The sequence below is a fragment of the Eptatretus burgeri genome, chromosome 2, assembly GCF_056783735.1.
Source record: "Eptatretus burgeri isolate ZD-2024b chromosome 2, Ebu_testis_v1, whole genome shotgun sequence".
Lineage (NCBI taxonomy): Eukaryota > Metazoa > Chordata > Myxini > Myxiniformes > Myxinidae > Eptatretus > Eptatretus burgeri.
In genome coordinates, this window is record NC_140962.1 from 44132265 (window position 1) to 44151019 (window position 18755).

At 40.2% G+C, this 18755-nt stretch overlaps 1 protein-coding gene and 1 long non-coding RNA gene across 2 annotated transcripts in view; one reads left to right on the forward strand and one right to left on the reverse strand.

Moving 5' to 3' along the window:
* The window catches only part of LOC147031937 (uncharacterized), a 25056-nt gene extending 14092 nt beyond the window's left edge, over window positions 1-10964 (forward strand). The window contains exons 4-5 of the long non-coding RNA XR_015054984.1: window positions 9775-9893; window positions 10288-10964. This is a non-coding gene — a long non-coding RNA (uncharacterized LOC147031937). The remainder of the gene's footprint in view (window positions 1-9774; window positions 9894-10287) is intronic.
* Window positions 1-18755, reverse strand: part of LOC147031935 (protein patched homolog 1-like) — a gene marked incomplete in the record, with an annotated part of 209891 nt that overhangs the window by 141530 nt on the left and 49606 nt on the right.

Sequence of the window (18755 nt, forward strand, 5' to 3'; positions counted from 1 at the left end):
ATTTTGCCATTTGTGGATGTAAAAAAAAAGAAGTCATTTTGCTTTTGTCACACATACATACAGGTATGTATCCACATAGGCCATAACTTGTGCTGTGTGAGATAAATGTACAAACAGAAAAGCATGTTTGGCTGCTCAGCCATGCTCAAAAGTTAGGTTACACCGCTTTGCCTGGCACCACATCATGGTGCAAATGAGGTATTAACGATCCACAATACAAGTGAGTATGTTGACCACCATCTTGGTTTTAACCAGAATGCTTCGCCCATTGTTCATGTCACTCCCATGTTTGGGAGTGCTCATGTCACTCCCATCACTCCCTTTTTGCTAGGCCCCCAAAAAGCTTTGGAATTTAAAACTACCAAAGCTGAGTAGTGAGAGTGAGTGCCTCTCACAGGCTATGTGAATGGCCCTACAAAATGAAGAATCCTCTTGAAATTTCAAGTCAATGAGATTAAAAGTGAGGATTTTAGAGTTGTTGACCTTTGGCCTATGTTGACCTTTTTGGTCTATGATGACCTCAAAAATAATTGGTGGGTGAATTCAATGACCAAATGCACAACTTCTCTTCAAATCTCAAGTCAATCGGATGACGATTGACAATTTTAGAAGTTCGGCTTATGTCGACTTTTTGGCCGATGTTGGCATTAAAAATAATTTGTGGTTGAATTCAGCGATCTGATATGCAAATCCTGTTCAAATTTCGAGTCAATCGGATGAAACTTGAGGATTTTAGGAACTTGACAAAGTTATTGACCTTTGACCCATGTTGACCTTTTGACTTCAAAAACAATAGGCTTCTTGCTTATGACGAACTCTATCTACCACGTGGTTAAGTTTTGTGAAGATCGGTTTAAAATACTGACCTGTAGGCAAGTGACTTACAAACAAACAGACAGACAGAGAGAATAACGCATAAGACCAACCAATATACTTGAAAAATGTTCTATTTTCACAAGTAACAAACAAACAAACAGATAGACAGGGGTGAAAACATAACCTTCCCCCTTTGATGGCGGAGGTAATAACAGTAATGTGTTGCTTACAAGAGTAACAAATAGCTAAATGAATGATCAAATGTTATTTTACTCCTGAGAAAGCTGGGTCTGCAGGAAATTTGAAAATATCATGTTGGTTGGAATTTATAATTCGAGCTTTTGGAGAAAGGAGAAAACACCAGGCCATTGTACATCTGTATATCCTGTCTCTTTATTTGTTTTCAGATTTCAGGCATGTACTACCCATCTCATCTGCTTCATTAAAATGCTTTTGAATTAATTTGAAAAACACTAAGCAATGGGGTCATTTTAAAGGACACACCGGTGGGGGTCCAGCAAAAATGTAACCTCGAAAGGATCGAGAAGGCACACGTGCTTATGGCTTTGCAACCAACCAAGGCCCTTTTTCTCTCTACTTTGTTATTACTTCCAAGACATTTCACCATTTACCAAAATTGTAGTGTTGTACCACAAAGCACACTAACTCTTCACCTGGTGTCATGATACAAATTCCTCAAGAGTGTCTTACGAAGTACAGTATTTTATGAAATTAATATTATTACAAATGCCATTTTTAACAACAGTTCCTCATTGCTCTACCCTGTTGACAGTAAAATTTACAAACCATTGTGTATCCCTCGATAAAGCACTAGCGGGATTCGAGTTCCAGGTGAGGGCGATTACTGCTCAGGTCAGCAGGCCTCTGTCACAAATTTCTGAACCCCCTCTAGGGCTCGCAGGAGTCACCCAAAACCTGTTCAAAGTGTACATGAATGCACGTGTGTTAAAGTGCCGCTGAGTGCTCTCAGGAGGGGTCCTGGTTCAAATTCGACGGCAGTTTTTGATTCCAACCATGACGGGCAGGCCCGTCTGCATATTGCATTCACTGTTGCTTGCAGAGAGAAATGATGGTAAATTACTGATATCACAATGACTCCTTGGGGGCCACCTTGAGCAGCAAAAAACAAGCAAAGCCAAAACTGAAAATACAATTCACAAGTGCAAATGTGTCTGCCCTGAATTACTGCAGCCCATCACTCATGCCTTCAAATTATTGTCAAATTTCTTTTTACTTAATAACATCTTCTTCCTCCTCTTATTTCTGCTGTTTATCCTTCTCCTCCTCCCCCTCTTCCATCTTGGCCCTTTTGCCGTTCAGCCGAGTAATTCACAGTCATCGTGGCCAATAAAAAAACCGAGTCCCCAATGCCTTGTGCATTCCACGGACGCTGGGCCTGCAGCTGAGGCCAGCAGCCATTCTCTCCTGTCTGCTCGCCTGAGTGACCACACTCACAGCTTTTTGTTTGTTACCGACCACCCTCCAAACCCACCCCTACCTAACACCCCCTCCCTTTGACTAAACGTTCTCTTTTTTCAACTTCTCTTCTTCCATTTCATCATGCTAAAATCTTTCAAAGCTGCATTTCATCCTTGATAAAACCTGTGCCTCATTCCAACTCTTTTATTTAATGCATTTGTCAAGGCTCAATGGAGGAGCTGAACTCCAGGGAGAAGAGGTCGATGGATTAACAGCGTGATGAAGGGAAAGAAAAAGCACGTTAATTGTCACTACATTTTATCTTCTCTGTTCATCCACTGCATATTTTCAATAATTTTTCATCCTTCCACTTGAAATTTATAGCTGTATTTTTTTCTCAATTTTTTTGATTTCACATTTCTTCTAGTTTATTATTTTTCTTTATAATGTGTACACATCATAATGTATATGGTCTATCACAGAAACTGACCAGATACACAAGTCAAAGCAAGCAAAACTGGGAATAATCCGATTAAATGTTTTAGGAAAGAGGAAAATTAATAAAGGGGGGGGGGAAGTAAAACAATGTATTTTTCCCCCCTTATATTCGATGAAGGAATAAATTAACCTTCCCCTCGTCGTGTAAAATACAGAGCTATGTTGAGGAGGAAATAAATTGTTGAGTGGATTTTTTGCTTGGCCCCCAAAAAGTCAAATATTTGACCTTAGAAACCACATCTACAGAGTATATCGAGCGTTAAAATGAAGAATTAGAAACATTAAAAGCGAAATGAGAATAAACCCCATCATTGTAGTTTTTCTTAACACAGATAATCTTTCCCTCTCACTGTAAAATTAAGGAAATATGCAGGTTAACAGTGGAAGAGCAAATATTTCTGGACAAATGGGAGAGAAACCGGCTTGTCAAGCATGCCCGCCCACAGAATCTTGCATGACTGCGACGCATCGCTGGACCCCGCAGTGAAATCACCAGCCTTTGAAAGGCACTAGGGTCCAGGCCGAGCACTATCTCCATGACAAGGCGCCCCCCCGCCTCGATAATGTCTCTGGTGTGCGTATTTACTGCAGGGCGGTGTGAAAGACCTCGCATTGTACACACGGGACAGTATCTTGGCAGACAAAAGCTCGCCACCCATTTTCTCACAGGCTATGTGAATGGGGCTGACTGTGAATTACAGTTTCTATTTATCTGTGTTCTATTCCTCTGCGTAGAACCCCTGGCTTTGCTTCCCTCTGAGCCTTCCCGCTTTCTTCCTCCCTCTTTATCAGTGAAAGGTTATTAACGAATTAAACAATGTCGAGAAATTTAGTTAAAGTAGCCCTATCGTTTTTCAAAGGCGTATATTTGACAAAGATCTAGCACATCAAATAATGGCGACATTAATTGGGATTCTAATGTTGTACAGTGTTTAATTTAAATAAAGGATGTGGTTAGGCTCTCATGAATACTAATAAGGTACTAATGTGACAACATGTCAAACCAGTATAAGGCTCTGTTTGCATTCAACATATAATTTTTTTTTTATGGGACCCTCCCTTGATGGGGGAAGTAAAAAGAGAGAGAGAGAGAGAGAGGAAGTGTAGGAAGAAAGTAAAATCAATTGAAAGTACACGAGAAAGGTACATTAGAGAGCAAGAGGAAGGAGGGGGGTAACGAGAGAGGTATAAGAAAAGAGAAATGAGAGAAAGAAAAAAAAAAGCAGTGAGGGGAAGAAAGTAGTGAAATTAAGGTGGAAGGAGAGAAGTGGTGAGAAAGGGAAAAGATGAGAAGGGGAGAAAACATCAGTTGGAAGGAGGAGGGGTAGATTCAGAAAGAAATGAGCTGCAGGAAGGAAGACGCAGGAAGAAAGTGAGAAGGGACAATATATAAGTAAGAGAAGGTAATTGAGAGGGTAAAAGTAAAGAGAGTAAGTGCAAAAGGTGAAGATAAGAGAGAGAGAGTTGGAGGAAGCAAGGAGAATTGTAATGGACATGTCAAACCTACCAAAGAGCAATCTATACATATAAAAGGCAGTGTGTGTGTGTGTGTGTGTGTGTGTGTGTGTGTGTGTGTGTGTGTGTGTGTGTGTGTGTGTGTGTGTGTGTGTGTGTGTGTGTGTGTGTGTGTGTGTGTGCGTGCGTGTGTCTGTCTCCTCCATAACTCCAAAACTATGAAACCTAGCAGCCTGAAACTTTGCATGCAAACTAAGAAAACTCCAAGCAAGTGCAAGAGGGAAAATTGCATGTTTGGTTTAATTAAAACACCCCTTTTGGAAGATAATTACCGGCATTATTTAATTATATTCTTCATCAGGCGATCCTCGGCCACCTTGCTGTCTGGGGTCTCAAGGCGTTTCCTGGGTAACCTTGCTGGGGTCTGAAGCCACCATGTTCTTTGGCCTGCTCAACCTTACCTCGCCCTACCTTGACTTGGAACAGGCGGCAACAATTTCTTAACAATAAAGTTGCTGTTTTCACTTTCCTCACTCTTATTATCGAATGCTTGTTCATCATAGCTATGAATCGCTGGGTACATTCCAATGCTTATAAACATCCGGAGACGTCAGCGTTCGTGGCTTGACATTTCGGGCATCTCCGGGAGGAGTATGTTTAACGTGTTGCTAATCGCGTGTCAAACTAGCTGTTTCTTAACGATACAATTTTTGTTTTCACTTTCCTCACTCATATTATTGAATACCTGTTCATAGCTACGAATACCTTCCCAGGTCTCAAAGCATCCACCGTTGTGTGCATGTGTGTGTGTGTTTGGTTGGTATCTCCATATGTATGTTCCAGAAAGTGGAATGGAGCCCTCCCAGGTGTGTGTGTGTGTGTGTGTGTGTGTGTGTGTGTGTGTGTGTGTGTGTGTGTGTGTGTCTGTGTGTCGCATACATGGTCTTTCTTCTCTCACACACACAAACACACACACACACACACACATGCACACGCACACACGCACCCGCACCCTCCCTCCCGCAGTGAATAGCAACGTTTGGTGAGGTGTCGCTCTCCCCACCTCCCCCATAACTCTACTCTCTTCATCCACTATGCCTCCACTTCCCCCTCTCACCCTATACCTGCCTCCCCTCTCTCCCCCCCCCACCCCACACTTTATTGACCCATCGGCGAAGCGACAGGTTGATTTTGTTCGTAGTTAATCAAGCAATGTGCATGTTGAACACGAGGGTCGTAGAAGAAAATGTGGGATCAATGCTGTGATAAAATTTGTATGCAGTGTCTATGGCTCATTACGGTTTCTGAACGAGTATCACATGATAGACAACGACATTCGGGGACAATGGACGATGATGGGATTACAACCTCATATCACAAAATCATGAGAGAAGTCTTCAGATGGGAACACTATAAAGGTTAATCTCTAGTGATACCTCCATCTTCTGTAATCTAATGAAGGCCCATGAATATATTACATCAGCATGAAAGGAAAGGGGTGCAGGAAGTAGATTTGGGGCTGGGGTGGGGGTGGGGTAAATGAAGAAAGCAAGCGTGAAATTGAGAAAAAAAAATATAAAAAATAAGTGGGGGTTGATCGAAAAAGGAAAAGAAAGCAGAAAGAAGGGTACGAGAGGAGTTGGGATAGAAAAGAAAGAAGTTTGACAGGACAGGTGTAGGTGGAGGGAAGGGAAGAGGCATGTGTGGAATATAATGGGGATGGAGGGGTCAGGCAGTACAAAAACTCCAACATACTTGCACACATTAAGAAAATAGCCCCAATGATGAAACATCTGCTATTAGGGAGATGAGGCGCTCGTTATTACTCGACACACGGAAAATGTCAGTGTGTTGAAATGCCACAAGTTATATAAAAAGCACCAAAAAACAAACAAAGTTGATCGTGAAACGTACCAGGATCCCCAAAGATTATGTTTTCATGCATTTGATGTTGAGAACAACATATTGGTCATTCTATTAAACGGAATACTTCAAAACACAAATTAATTATTTATTCCTTGAACAATACATTTTGCGGGTCACATGAAATGTGCAACATGAGTGAGTTTACGAACAAACCGCATGGAAATTGAAGTGAAAAACATCGGCCTATCCAAGGTTTCACCCACATCCTAGAACTCTGACCTTAACTGCAACTGAAAGAACAAGCCACTGTTTTCAGTTTTCCTGAGCTACGAGTAGCTCAACAATAACCTAAGAAATGGTGTTTCATATTTTTGTCCCCCAGTTCTCCAACAAGGTCGGAGACGGGAGACATTGAAATGAATTCTGTCCGACCAACCGATTATGTGTTCATGTACTTTTATGTACGCGATATTTCAAAAACAGTGAAACATTTAGCTTTCATATTTCAGATATCTATTTCTCATGACATTATCTCACCGTGATTAGATCACAGCTGCGATTGGATGAATGTTGCCATGGCAACCATCTCGTCACGTGGCTTGTGTATGCAATATTTCAAAAACTGTTGAAGATTTGGCTTTCACATGACACGGATCTATTCCTCATACCACCCAAAAGACGGGGAACCGACAATATCAGCTCCTTGTTACCTTCGCAAACTTTGTTGCGAAGGTTATGTTTTGATCGCTGTGTATTTATTTATTTATTTGTGAATATGTGTGTTTGTTTGTTTGTTTGTTATTCGCATAACTCCAAAAGTATTGAACTGAATCGCAGCAAATTTGGTGGGATGATTGGTTATTATCCAAGGACCATTTGATTAGATTTTGGAAGCGATCGGGTCAAAGTCAAGGTCAAAATCGTCTTTTTACCATAGCGCGGTCAATTTGTATGCAACTAATGCCAAAATGTTCAGAATTCAATGCCCCATCTTGTGATATGTGACATGACACAATGACGTAATAACTCTTATTAGCGGTTGGGAGTCAAAGGTCAGGGGGGGGGGTCACGACATTGCAAAATGTGCGGTTTTAGTCATAACACGGTCAATTCTTATCCGATTTGCATGAAACCAACACCAAAATGTTTACTGTTCTGTTCCCCACACTCTAATACCGATTACAAAATTACACGACACGCGAGTCGAGTTTGACACGCGAGTACAAAGGTCAAGGTCGAGGTCATGAAAAGGTCAAAATCGTCATTTTGCCATAGTGCGGTCGATTTTTATCCAATTTGCATGCAACGAATGCCAAAATGTTGTGAATTCAATGCCCAATCTTGTGATATACGATATGACACAATGACGTCATTACCTTTGTTAGCAGTTTGGGTCAAAGGTCAGGGGGGGTCAACGACCTTTATTATCATAACGCGGTTAATTCTTATACAATTTGCATGTAAGTGGATTCAAAATGTTTAGAATTCAATTCCCTATCCTGTGATGTGTAATATTTGATTTCTTATAATGTGACCAGTTGTCATCAGATTGACTTGACACCGACACCCAAAAAGGTCAGGGAGTTCATACAGAAATTGTACAATGTACGTGAATCAGTGTCAAACAGCAGGAAATTTAATGTTTTTAAGCCATCATAACACATATGAGATGGCAGATGTGGTATGGGATTAAATACCCTCACAATCAACGGTTTCTGGGGGGGGGGGTGCGGTGGGGGGGCAAAATGTAGCGTTGGTGAAGGTATGCGCTCTTCTGAGTGCCCGTTCTAGTTCGATATGAAACAACATTCACAATGGAGTTCATAAAATGTGATACCCCGTGCAGTGATCAAGTTATATACAGGAGGACCTTGTGTTTCACGGGGTTACATTCTTGAAAATTCCTTTGAATCGCAAATCCGCAAACTCAGGGGGTAATGGGGAAAAAATATGGTTATGGACTTCAACTTTAAAATTTGTCCAAACTGTACCCTTAAACATGTCTGTACATTGTTTTTGTACTATTCATTTTCATGAATAAAAGAGTTATAAAAGAACATAAAAGAAAGAATTATTTTCCTGTATGAAGAATAGAAAATAAAGTATATTTTCTTGACTTTTTAATATCATGAAACTTATCTTTAATAACAATAATGATGATAAACTTGATCCAATAATGTGATGGCCATGTTGATGAAGGTGACAATAAAGACAAGTCGAGGAGATGAGGGTGATGATGAGGTTTGGGAGTATGAGGGCATTATTGTGTTGACAACCTAAGTAGGTGCATAAATGTGGAAACTAGAACGGCACTCGGTAGAGCGCATACCATCACCAGGCTGAACAGTTTATGTTTTGTTTCCCACTGATGGGCCAGATCTGGATCCGGACCTCAACCAAATCTAATCGGCTTGTTCTTGTCATCTACCCCACTCACCATGTTTTGACCTAATCCGTATCATGCTATATATCGGTTTTGGCCCCATCTCTCAACGGTGAAGAATGAGTTTAAATTTTTGTTTTTAAATCTCGCATCCGGATTCGGATTTTCACCAAAATCGAATCGATTCGTCCTTCTCGTATACCCACCCTACCTATCTCGACAGACCAAGTTTCGTCCGAATCTGTCTACAACTTTTTGAGATATCCTTTTCACAGACAAACAAACAAACAGACAGAGGTGAAAGCATAACCTCCACCCACCTTCGTTGTCGGAGGTAAATAGTTTGCCAACCCGTGATTATTCAAGCGCATTGATCGCAATCCGCAAACCTTGCCTCACTAAATTCATCACGATGGAGCGAATTCACGAACGGGAAACCCACGAACGACAATGCTCTCCTGTACTTCAATTTTAATAAAATAGTAATTTTAAAGATTGTTTTTAAAAAAATCCAGAAGTTTAGCGGAACTAAATCGGCCTTATACACCATACACCCTGATACACTGTAGTAAGACGACATTGAGACCCAAAAGACCCCGAGCTCCCTTAACACCATTTAGACCCCTTACACCCTTCAGACAGATAAGACAGATTCGACCCTGACCACTTAAATATAATTTATAATAAATTAAAAATAAATATAATTTTCACGAATATTACAAATAAATTTGTACAAAACAAATGTTTGTATTATGATTGGTGTAAATCATGATAACACAGCAAATCAGTGACGTCAATCTCTGCAAAGATGGTGGAGAGGCAAAAGTAACGAGCCGAACCACACTAGTAATCTGTAAAACAGACACACACATTCCTTTGATATTCCTTGGTTTTTCCAATATCCACCTCAGGTTTGCAATTTGATCTAAAGTACCTCTTCTTCTTCTGAAACCTGCTTGCTTAACAGGCACTTCTCTTTTCATGAAGTCTTCTATTCTGTGTTGAATGATCTTCAGAAACATCTTGCTCGCGTGTGAAATCAGGGCAACGGTTTGGTTATTTGAACATTATTCTCCCCAATGCGAACCATCTAACAATTTCTCCTCCAGGTTCTCCACTCACTTCAATTTTAGAACTCGGGAAGATGAAACTTTCCACTATTTTCACATGATCGCCTCGCAATCTGAACACGTCGATCTTCTCAGTTGAGAAGATTTTAGTCTTTTTGAGGTTTAAATAAAGACCTTTTTTTTTTTCACTGTCTTTTTCACTGTTTGTAGCAGTTTCATCAACTCCTCTTTAATTTCTGCCAACAGAGAGTGGTATCATCAGCATGCCTTGGATTGTTCAGACAACTTCCCCCAATCCTGATTCCAGCCTCCATGCCATCCAAGTTTGATTTCCTCATGATGTACTCACCGTACAGATTGAACAAGTAAGGGGAGAGAATGAACCCATGTCTGACCCCTTTTCCAATTCCAAACCGTGAAATCAAGGCAAATGGTGAAAACAAGGCAATAGTTCTGTTATTTGAATATTCTCTTGCAATAGTTACGCATAAATTGTTGGTATATAATTAACTTTTTTTGCATTACAAATGGAGATATGACGACGAAACATTTTACTACAAGCTTCGACAATCAAAATATCCCCCATGTTAGCAATCACAACCGCACATACTCTTGGCATTCTCTCAAATAACACGCGCAATTAATTATTGTTTGTTATATTCCATTCAGGTCAAAACATATTCCAAAGCATTTTTGTAGTACAGTGTTATGATACAATCCACATTGTGGTCTTAATGTCTTTTCTTTTCCTTATTACAGAATTACCATGGCTTCGATATTGGAGGTAAAACATGAAGATCATGAACACACCATTATAAATAGAATGCACCAAGAAGGATATGCAGTAAGGGAAAACGCAAGAAAGGTCAAAGTTCCACGCAATTCAGTGTCGACCTCATAAACAGTAATGAAGAACACATGATGACAAACAAAAGTGGTCAAGGCAGAAATAACAAGAGTGAGAAGTGCATTTGCAATACATGTTTCCCCTGCACCCCCCCCCATCCCCCAATATGATATTTTATAAGTCCAAAAAGGGCATAACTCTGTGAAAATTTGAAGAAACGTCCTGAAACTCGAACTTGTTCTGTAACTTATCATAATAAAGCCATGTACTAAGTTAACGTTGAATATGTTAAAAGGCATGGGGAAAACGTCTGAAGAACCACAGGTGGAACGGACAGACAGACAGACGGGGAGAGCAAACCTACATTCCCATCCAGTGAAACCGGTAGGGGACTAAAAAAACAACTTGGAGTCCAAGGTTGACCATTTCCTCACCAGCACTCAACTAGCTGCTGGTTTCAATTCCACATGAAATGTCACCATATTGTGAAAAGGAAATGGTGAAGATACGACTGAGAAGCCTGCGTGGAATAAAAACTCAAGAAACGAGAAATAAAAACCATTTCCTAATAAAACAGAAACAACTGATGTGGGATACTGTATGTGTGTGTGTGTGTGTGTGTGTGTGTGTGTGTGTGTATATATAAATATATATATATATAAATATATAAATATATAAAAATATATATAAATATAAATATATATAAATATATATATAAATATAAATATAAATATATATATATATATATATATATAAAATATATATATATATATATATATATATATATATATATATATATATATATATATATATATATATATATATATATAAATATATAAATATAAATATATAAATATATATATATATATATATATATATATATATATATATATATATATATATATATATATATATATATATATATATATATATATATATATATATATATATATATATACATATACATATCTTTACATGTCCAAGAGCATTTAAATAAGGCCAAATTTTAAAACAAGCAGTCATAGACTGGTACTTACGAAATCATCAACTTGACTTCTGACCTTGTCTAAGAAAAGCTGTCTCTTGGGAAGGTAGCGACGTAAACCAGAAGTTTCTACGATGATTCTGTACCAAACCATCAAATATCGAATGTTTGACCTCACTGTGACCTTGACCTTTGACCGATTTTGACCAAAATCTAATCAGCACGAGCCATCACTCTCCTGAATCACGTGGTGTAATTTGACATTGGTAGCTTCTTCTGTTCTTGAGTTATCGTGCCTACAAACAAACAAACAAGCAGTCATAGACTGGTACTTACGAAATCGTCAACTTGACCACTGACCTTGTCCAATAAAAGCTGTCTCTAGAGAAGGTAGCGACGCAAACCAGAAGTTTATACGATGATTCTGTATCAAACCATCAAAAATCGTAACGTCGACCGAAACAAAAATCTCAATTTCTCCACGCAATTATACCTTAACGTAACTCAACGACGACGCGTCTGCTCTAGAGCATTGCATCATGGGACGACCCGTGACGCGTCGAGTGAAATATTTTTTTACAATCTTAAAACGTCTCCAAAACATCCGATTTTTACCAGAATTTCGACAACCGAGTTTTAAGCGTCCTAAGCGATTGCAAAAACCGAAGACAAAATTAAAATCGAAGTTAAAACGAACTCGTAACGTCGAGCGAAGCAAAAATCTCCATTTCTCCACGCATTTATTTAATATTATTTTATCAAAGTCACAAAACCGTAATATTCGGCCATCCACCAACAATCTTTACATAATCCGACAGCTTAGCGAGTCAGGCATGCGACGATAACCGTTATTGGGATAAAAAATGATTTTAAACACCATCTTTATCGAAAACACCGTCAGCACGCACACGCAATACCTTAACGTAACTCAATGACGCGTCTGCTCGAGCGCACTGCATCATGGGACGACCCGTGACGCGCCGAGTGAAATATTTTTTATACAATCTTAAAACGTCTCCAAAACATCCGATTTTTACCAGAATTTTGACAACCGAGTTTTAAGCGTCCGAAGCGATCGCAAAAACTGAAGACAAAATTAAAATCGAAGTTAAAACGAACTCGTAACGTCGAGCGAAGCAAAAATACTCCATTTCTCCACATGAATTTACGGAATTATTTTTGACCTCACTGTGACCTTGACCTTTGACCGATTTTGACCAAAATCTAATCAGCACTAGCCATCACCCTCCTGAATCACGTGGTGTAGTTTGACATTGGTAGCTTCTTCCATTCTCGAGTTATAATTTTTTTTTGATGTTTGACCTCACTGTGACCTTGACCTTTGACCGATTTTGACCAAAATCTAATCAGCACTAGCCATCACGCTCCTGAATCACGTGGTGTAATTTGACATTGGTAGCTTCTTCCGTTCTTGAGTTATCTTGCCTACAAACAAACACACACACACAAGCAAACAAACAAACAAACAGAAACGGAACTCATCAATATACTTAACGAAATCTTTAGATTTCGGAAGTAATAACTTGTGTACATCAGTGCTGTACCTGTTCTATGACATGGAAGGTACTTATATGTTTTCATATTATTTTGAATAACAAATTAAAGGAACCAAAATAAAGTACAGTACATCAAAATAGTATCGTTTAACAAAAATTAACAAATCATCATTACTTGCAATTATGAGCTTGACTAATATAATGGGGATGGGGATGGGGGAGAGAGAATCTGGAGCCAAAAAGGAAATGAGATGAAAAAAAAAACGTTGACGAAAACACAAACAAGCAGTCATAGACTGGTACTTACAAAATCGTCAACTTAACCTCTGACCTTGTCTAATAAAAGCTGTCTCGAGAGAAGGTAGCAACGCAAACCAGAAGTTTCTAATATGATTCTGTACCAAACCATCAAAAATCGAATGTTTGACCTCACTGTGACCTTGACCTTTGACCGATTTTGACCAAAATCTAATCAGCACTAGCCATCACCACGTGGTGAAATTTGACATTGGTAGCTTCTTCCGTTCTCGAGTTATCGTGCCTACAAACAAACACACAAACAAACAAACACACAAACAGAGGACAGACGTCATCAATGATTTCGTAAGTAAAAAGCAATCAGGCCTGCATCAAAATACATCCAATAGCAAAATACAAATCAAGAAGCAAAGAGGAGTTGATGAAATCTCTTCTGTTCCTCAAGGTATTTCAGGGCTAGTTCGAACACACTTGTCTTATGAACATGTTAGCACCTTGATGCAATTGAACTAAAATGTTTTGGATGTGAGCATAGAAATGCCAGGAGATGTGCTTTGACATCTTCATCATTCATAAACTTCAAGCTACTTCAGATGGTCTTCGAGTGGTTCAAATAAATGACAATCACAAGGTGAGAAGTCTGTACTCGACGGAAGATGATTTAAAATTTCCCAATTCATGTACGCGAGAGTGGTTGTGTTACATTTGGTTTGTGACGGGGAGTGTTACGGTAAAGTAAAGGCATGCCTTGAGACAGCATATGCCCGCATTGTCTGCATATTCCTGGTCTCACTTCATTGCAAAACAAGTCACTGTTGAACACTGTGCTTTGATGTTTTTCCAACGTTAAAGAAATTCCAGACGCATTAAACTCTTAAGATCCCGGAACGATTGCAATAAGCTTTCAAGCTGATGGCTGAACCATGAATTATTTGGTGGTATGAGAACAAAGAATGCCTCCACGTCATACTGGCTCACTTTGACTCCAGCATAAAATGATGGATCCACGTCTAATCACGTGTTAAAATCTTCTTCAATAAATAACCCCCTCCCTCAAGGAGCATTGCAGGGGCTCTGCTTCAATGGCCACATGAGTTACCTTGTGAACAAATGTGAGGTCTTTTGGGAACCAGGTTGTATAACCTTACTAAATTTCAAGTGAGAATGAATAATTCTTGATACACTTCCAACAACAACAATTCCTATGCATTCACAAATAGTAATCCATTGATTCTCACACCATGAGTGAGAATGCTAAACATAATTAGCCGCTCTAAACATTTATGGCCAAATTTATAAAAGGCGTTTAAGAGTTAGACGGTGTAGAATCACAAATCATGTGATGATCAACCGTTCAAAGTTAGTCTCCTATCGCCGAAGAGTGATTATCTAATGAACCATCAAACCCTAATCACAAGAAATTAAATAACAAAGTAACTTCTACACGGTCGGTGAGAGCATGTTTAAGAGCGCGTTTAAGGACTTGGAGCAAGCATTACAAAAAATGGTATTGTCAGAACTGTAGTCGTACTCTCATATACTTCCTGGCAGTTTAACTTAACTTTTGAATCACTATAGGTTACACTATTATGGTTTATGCACTGCAGTAAGGATTTCTGGTAACTGAATGATTAGTTATAATTGCAGCAGTGTGGAGAGAATTACTCCTTTATACTAGAGTTACAACTATAGTTGCTTCCAGTTTTAATTACAGTAGGTTGGAGAGATTAACTATAGTAAAGGGACATATAAGAATTGCATGGCTTATAATTGGTAGTTTACATGGGACAGTGAATATGGATGTGTAAGGAGTGCTTGAATTAGCTCAAGAGGCGGCAGAAGAGGATGGGGATAGGACAGTTCGCCGACGTGCAATGAGAATCTTCGAGGATAGATGCAATGGAGAAGTTTGACAATATCAAATTTGTACGACGTAACAGACTCTCGAAGGAATCATTTCGTTGGCTGCTGAATCTAGTGCAAGATGACCTTGATGAAGCTCCTGATGAGGAGCAATGCGCTGAATTCTCTCCAACAATTGTCCATGGTGCTGCAATTCTATGCAAGTGCATCATTTTGATCAGGTATTTGAGATATGTGCAGTGTTTCACAGGCTAATCGGCTGCTTTAGATGCGCACAACTAAACAGCTGTTTATCTCCCTTCATAAGTTGCTATTTAGAGGGGTGATTAGCTATGCGCAAACAATTATGTTTTTGTCAGTATTTAAGGGTTAGGTGTGTGTTAGCAAAGTCCACCCGAGGGACGGCATACCCCTTGCGTTCTCCCCGGCCCCATTGATGAATCACCCTGCCTGGGAAACAGCAGAATAACTGTTATTAGCTGGGCTGAGATTCAAACATCGGCTAAACAGCTTCGAGGTGAGTGTGAGTACCTCTGGGCCATCCTGCCAGCCTAGTTGGTTGCATGTGAGAATGTTTACCAATTCTGGTTCATTTCCTCAGCCTGTCATCCTTCCAAGGTCGGCAAAATGACTACCAGTGTACTGGTAAGGGGGACACTGCATCAGCGGCACAGCCGCGTCCCCACCAATGATGCAACCAGCAGCCACAGGCTGCACTCGATAGAGAGAGGTTCATTTCGAGCTCACTGCATAATCAAGCATCCAACTATTTGAAAAACATATTAACAAATTTTGGAGACAAACTTTTGTGAATTTGAGCTGCGATGATTTTTCCTTCACAAGGAACTTAATACATCTCTGGTCCACTGCACATGTGACGATGTTGGCAGCCATCATTGTGTTACAAAGAATACTTTGTCAAGCATTGATGTCACTTCTGACATAACTTGCTCAGTGTGGACAATATCACTGCGTAAACTTCCCACATTGAGCGTTTCACATATTCTACAATAAAAAAAATTTAGGTCAACCTTCAACTACAGACTTCTAATCATGAAGTGGTCTTGTATTTTCGCTTCCGCCACTGAAGGTGGACAGAGGTTATGCTTTCACCCGTCTGTCTGTGAAGAGGATATCTCAAAAAGTTGTGGACAGATTCATACGAAATTTGGTGAAGAGGATGGGTGTGTGACAAGGAAGAAATGATTAGATTTTGGTGAAGATCCAGATCCAGATCCGAGAATTTTAAAAGTGATTTTTCACCATTGAGTAATAGGGCTAAAAACGATATATATATATATATATATATATATATATATATATATATATATATATATATATATATATATATATATATATATATACATATATATATAGCATGATGTTTCAAAAGGTTACGGACGGATTCGGACGAAACTTGGTGGACAGGTTGGGTGTGTGACAAGGACAAATCTATTCAACCTTGGTGAAGATCCGAATCCGGATTCTGATATGATAATTTTTTTAATTTTTCAAGTGATTCTGTTGTGGGCTGGGGTTCGGTGGCGATAAACGACCACCAGGGGCAGCAGTAGAGTAGTCTCCCACCGAACACCCGGAATTTAGGTCGTGACTCTCGGACAACTCCGGAAAGTCATGGGTCCCTTAGCGGACCGAGGTCGCCAATATTTCGACAGCATGGGGTCGGGTTAATTGCCTAATTTCAATATACCTAAGTACCCATGTCGTCCAACTACCGGGGAAAACCACACCCTCGACTGACTGTCTGAACCGAGTTGCTATCACCGACTCGGATCCAGCGTAACCGAGCTGAAGCTACCAAAGCCGCGCCAGACCAAATGAACAATTTACGGCATGAATGGCCTTACTAATTCTCAAACCCACACCATGCTAGGCCAATGGGAGATAGCACAGAAAACGAGCTGGTACATTTAACAGGGGTAAATTTATAACAATAATCGGGGAGGGGAAGCACACAAAGAGCAGAGTTATCACGAATAAAGAAATGTAATGTACAATGAACAAGGCAATTACGATTCTACTTACAGGACAGCGCCACACACACACACACAAACACACACACACACACACACACACACACACACACACACACACACACACCCACACACACACACACACACACACACACACACACACACACACACACACACACACACACACACACACACACGAACTGGACCCCGTCGGGTCTTTATTTCGGTCCCTCAGCTCAGGAGGGAAAGGTGAGCTGGGGACCAGCGCCTAGCCGGGCACCTCCCCACCTCGTGCGGTTTCACCGGACCCGCACTTGTGGAGCTTGGAGTCCGTAGACGGGAACTGGGATTCCAGCTCGAGCGCTCCAACGCAAACCACCACGGCGGGACTCGAACCCACGACCCAGACCGCTCGAACCACGACCACAGACCAAGCCAATTGCCACAATGACGGCTCACCACTGTCTGCCGTCCTCTCGTCCTTTTACCACCACACTCTTTTGGTCCGAGCGATTTCTTCTTTCTTTTTGCCCCCCACCTCCCATTGGCTGGGGGCGCGCGTGCGATGCTCACCCTTGGCTCATTGGGCAGAGGAAACACTCCATGCCCTTTTTTGGGAGCGGGGCCCCGATCTGAGGCGATGGAAGCCCCGCCCACGTCTGTGCTCGGCACGCATGCGCGTGAGGAAGGCCGATGGTGGCAGGAGCGAAGGAGGGATGTTGTTGTCGTTGTTGGTGTTTAAAAAACCTAACTAAAAAAATAACTCGGAGCGCACACACAAAATTCCCATCAGACAGAAGGAGAGATTCTAACTGTACACATACTTATCGAAATAACTGAGCTACGCGGACCGCTGTCTGTGTGTGCAATGGCTTCCAGATTCGTAACAATTCTTCACTAATGAGAGATGGGGTGAGAAACAATATATATATCATGATATTTCAAAAAAGTTGTGGACGAGTTATGACTAAACTAGGTAGACGAGTTGGGTCGGTGAAAGAACAAGCCGATTCGATTTGGTTTCAGGTCCGGATCTAGATCTGGCCTATCATTGGCATACAAAAAAGAGAAAGCCTGAGGGGGGAGTGCACTCTACCGAGTACCGTTCTAGTTCTTCATGTCTTTTAGTAAGGTTAAATTTTGAAACCTCATTTATTAGTATCGATAAAATACTGTAAATCTCACAACATACCATTATTTGTACAATCTACAGATCTTTGCAAATTTGGAAGCTGTTTACCAAAATGATGCATGAAGGGGACTTCGTGTGGTGCACAGATTTAAATACACAATATATTTTCAATATGGTTTTGGCGTTACAGAAATGGATTAACATTTTAAAGCTTGACAAACTGTTTCTGTGATACACAAACCCGGTCATTGAAAAAAAAAACCCCACTGTTCATTCACATGGTTCACTGCACAATGCAATTGTTTATTACCTCCACCACCGAAGGTGAAGGAGGTTATGTTTTCACCCCTTTCTGTCTGTTAGTCTGTATGTTTATTACTTGGCGAAAACATTTTTTTGCCAAGTATGCTGATCTGCAGCATTTGTCTGTCTGTCTGTTTGTTTGTCACACGATATTTGGCCACAGTTTACAAGCAATCGTTTTGAATTTTTTTGTGTGTGTAGGTGATCGGCCAAGGACGGCAATGCTAAATTTTGGTGAAGATCCGAATCCAGATCTGAGAAATTCTAAAGTGATTCTTCACCATTGAGAGATGGAGCTCAAAACGATATATAGCATAATATCTCAAAA